This window comes from Onychostruthus taczanowskii, unplaced genomic scaffold, assembly GCF_017590055.1.
Source record: "Onychostruthus taczanowskii isolate IOZ18803 unplaced genomic scaffold, ASM1759005v1 scaffold2, whole genome shotgun sequence".
In the NCBI taxonomy this organism is placed as follows: domain Eukaryota; kingdom Metazoa; phylum Chordata; class Aves; order Passeriformes; family Passeridae; genus Onychostruthus; species Onychostruthus taczanowskii.
The window spans coordinates 22058543-22062770 of NW_024499239.1; positions in this window are offsets into that span (position 1 = coordinate 22058543).

Here is a 4228-nt window from a genome sequence, read left to right on the forward strand (position 1 = left end):
AAGAACAGCTTCTCACTGATGGCAATGCCCTGGACTTCTCTGCATCTCCCAGCAGAGACACAGTTGTCATTCCTAAGCATCATGCAGGTGCTGTCTGCTTCACTGAGGGAAAACACAGCATGAATTTACAACAAATACAAATGTAAGGGTTTCAAGTCAGACTAGAAACCACTTTCTTCATTGGTTTGATTGCTTAGCATTATCAGCCTGGATCTGTTTAGGGGCCAAGCTTCCCAGAGAGCTTATTGCCAAATACGACATGTGCTTGAGATGCCAGTTTGCTCAGGATGTGGAGGGAGTTCCCATTCACTCCACAGGGAATGGCCCAGGCTGTGCTGGAGGGCTGGGGCAACCCCAAGGCTGTGGACCTCAGCCACAGTAGCGCAAAATTTCCCTAATTTCCTTTTTTTTTTTTTTTTTTAAATTTTTGGACATGACATCTAGTGCTATCCTCAGGGAGCAAGGGCTCTATCCCAAGCCCCTCCAAGCAAAGGACACTTGAGCAGTGTCTCATGCACAGGGATAGGAAAAAAAGCCCCAGTCTAAGGAGAGAGCAACCAGGTGAGGAAAGGGCATCTCTGCAGGCAGCAGCCCACCTGCAGTGCAGAGTAAGAGCAGCTGTGGGAAATACCTTCACATGTCTAATACATCCTCCACCTAAATCTGAACTGGTCTTACTTAACCACCACATTTACCAGCCTTGGGCTCAAACCCAAGACACGCTCCACTCTTCCTCACACTCCTGCCAATGTTGTCCTTGGAAAGAGAAACCCCCAAAATCAACCAGGAAAATCCCCTCCCATCTCACACTCATGTGGGTCTCTATTGGAATCAAGACTCAAGGACTGGCAGTAGTTCCAGACCATCACCTCTTGTGCTCAGGACCAATCCCACAACCACCCAGCCACTGAGCAGGGATGGGGAGAGTCAGGAGATGACGCTCAGGCCCAGAGAAAGGGCTGTGCTGATCTTTTCCAAGCACTTTGTTTAAACCAGCGTGCACCCTGAAAGGTGCAGAGCAGAGGGATGGATCTGACAAAGGCAGCTCAAGCTCAACATGTCACCCTGTGGGCTGCACTGTGGTCTGCTCACACTGCCCTGGCAGCAGGTGAGCCTGGCATGGTCAGAACTCAGCACCCCTGACCCCAGAGCCGTGCCTGAGCTATGGCATTTAGGGAAACTTCCCATGAGTGCAGACAGAACAACAGTATCATGTGGTGCTTTTAAGCCCAACCTTGGCTGCTCTGGGTGGGAGAGCAGCAACAACACAGGAGGTTGTGCACCCCTGTCCCACTGCTTCCACCACGGATGCAGCTCTGGCAGCCTGTGCCATCTTCCAAGGAGAGCAAATCCCAGCCTGTTTGGCAGCCAGCCCTTTCCTTCAGAAACAAGCTGTCCTGGCTGGAGAGCTGGGAGCAACCAGCTGGATTTCTTCCAAAAAGCCTGGTCACAAAGCAACTGGCAGAAGCATTAAGGGAATAAATTTTCTTGGCAGCTACCAGCCAAGTGGCAACAACTCAATCCTTATCAGTGCATTTCCGTGTGCTGGGGAGGAATGCAGACAGCACCCCCAAAGCCACACCTTCCCAAAGCACCTCTTCCCCAGGAAACTCAACAGGAATTACAATCAGATACTGTAATATCATCAGTTAAAGTTTACACATTTTAGAAGAAAATACTGGTAAACCTGATGGTACTTCTGTGTGTGTGGGATCTGGTGGGATTTATTCCAGGTTTGATTTTCTGACAGGATGTGGAGTTTTATTTCAAAGGCACAGGTATCAAATAAAACCAGCAACATTAGTTTAATTAAACAGCCTAATAAAAGAAGTTAATGTTCAATTTAGACTTTACATATTCCTCCCTTATTAAGAGACTAGTTTTTGCTTTTTGTTTGTTTTTTTTTTTTTTCTTTTTTTACCCCTCTGGAAAGGTTTTAGTGCAGTGATTATATAGCAACAGAAAAATAAACTAAAAAAGGCACAAACTTTTGTGTTTTTTTCTTTTAACTTTTGCTAACACTTCATATTTGTCTGTTTTACTTCGGTTAATAAATCACTGAATGCAGCAAGAAAATATTCTGCCGATTTCTGTACACTATACAAGAACCCCTACCAACAGTACATTATTTCAGCTTCAGGAGAAATGTACAGCATAGAAAGACTTTTAAAAATATAGTGCCCCATAGAGAAATTTTGTTAATTAAACTCATGGTCTCTTGCTACAGTGTCCTTCACCATCCTCATTACCCCCTTATTGCTGGAACACACGCTGGGACTCTGCCCCTCCGACTCCTCACAGGCTGGACCAAGCCCAAGCCAGGCAATGAAAGGGCAACTGGGGCTGTGCCAAACAGCTCCTCCATCCCCAGCATCAGTGCCTGGCCATGGCCCTTGCAGGGATGGGCTGAGCCCTCTGCTCTCCGTCAGCTTTGCCAGCCACGTCTCAGTGCTGGGAAAGCTTCTGGCTGGAGAGGAAAGGCAGCTCCTGGTAGGAGTGGGACAGACAGCACCCCATGTCCCAGGTCTGTGCTGTCTGTCCCCCCCATCTGCCCAGGGCTCCTGTCCTCTCCCCATACCCTAAGGCTCCTTCCTTCTGCAGCTCTCCTGCTGACTCTTCATTGTATTTGCAAGCGTGGTTAACACATGCTCTACCCCTTGACCAACTTCATTGCCATGAGGTGGGGAGGTGTCCCCCCTCACCACATGCATAATACTTCATAAAATAATAATTGTTTTTCCCAGTAAATAAAGGGGTTTTCCCTTTAAACGTATTAGCAGAGCCAAACCCCTCTACCCACCCAAAATTAAGTGCAGCCAGAAATGGTTTTCTGTAATACCTCTGACACCACGCTTTAAAAATTAAAACCTACCAGTCTTCTTTTCCCCAAGACGTAATTCATGCAAAGTTGCTATTTGTTTAAATAAGTTATAAAAGTTGATATCTCAGGCTAGAAGAAGCTGTAGTCTTGGTTATTCTTTAGTTGGCAGGCACTGTACATACATACCGGGTACAGACACATGCCGAATCTGCTTTGCATTGCTTTTTGCATTGTACAATTCACAAATCTGACATCATTAAAGCAGTTAATTACCTTTGATGGAAGGCTGCAGTGAGGCCATCTACATTTATCAAACAAGCAGCTGGTTAAGATAATAAGTACGCTCCCCCCACCCTGGTGCTCCCCAAAATGCTATTATCTGTCACACGTTGCTTCTCTGAAGTGGTGAGATTTGGTGCGCACATTAATGTGCAAATGTGTTGCCATAGGAACTGCAGCCTCCATTACGCCTCAACGACACCATTCAGCAAAAGCCAAAACTAAAAATAACAACAACAACAACAAAAAAATAACCCTTAAAAATCAAATGAAAACAAACAAAAAAAAACCCCAAAAGGCAGCAAAGAGAAAGTCCAACGCACATGCGGAGTCTGGCCCAGGACTGCAGGTTACGCGTGGCTACGGAACAGCGCAGGAGATACTTAGGTTTGATCTTAACTTCACACTATGGTACAATGGGGCTCAGTTCAGCCGGTCCGAGTCTGTGCTGGCTTAGGAAGGAGGGGGAGGTGGAGCGGAGTCGTGGTTACCGGATGCACCCGGGGTCTCTCAGACATTTGGCAGAATGAGGCACATCCAAAAAAAGTGCAACACCAGTGCCGTGGTGGCAGTGCGATGTGTTTGAGTGCGTGCACGCGCTTTCCTCTTCATGCATTGTAGCAAGCGGGTTGGGGCGGAGGGGCAGGGTGTACCCCCCACCTTTTCTCTGAAAACTATTAACCAGTAGATTACGGTAAGAGGAATGCATATTCTACTTACTGGTGCGTGAAATACTGAAAACTGCATTCAAGTAATATTTCTGCACTATTATGAATGCATCACTATGTTATCTTACACCTGGAAAAGGAGAGGACTATGTACACCGGAGCAGTTGTACTATTTTGCAGTAAGTTTCTGTGCTTTACAGAGGTACCTGGGAAGGAGAGGCCGCTGCTCCGCTCCGCCCCGCTGGGTTGCAGGACTCCCAGCACCACCACCTACAGCATGCGAGGAAGGGGCGCTGCTCGGCCGGCCCATCGAGCTGAACGGAGCAAACCAAAACGTGACGTGAGGGTACAAAAAATCTAACCCAAAATTGGCAAATCAATGGTGATGAGAAATAGAAGGATAATTTATTATTTTTGAAGGGGGAGGAAGGAGGAAAAAATACTTTTTTTTTTTTTTTTT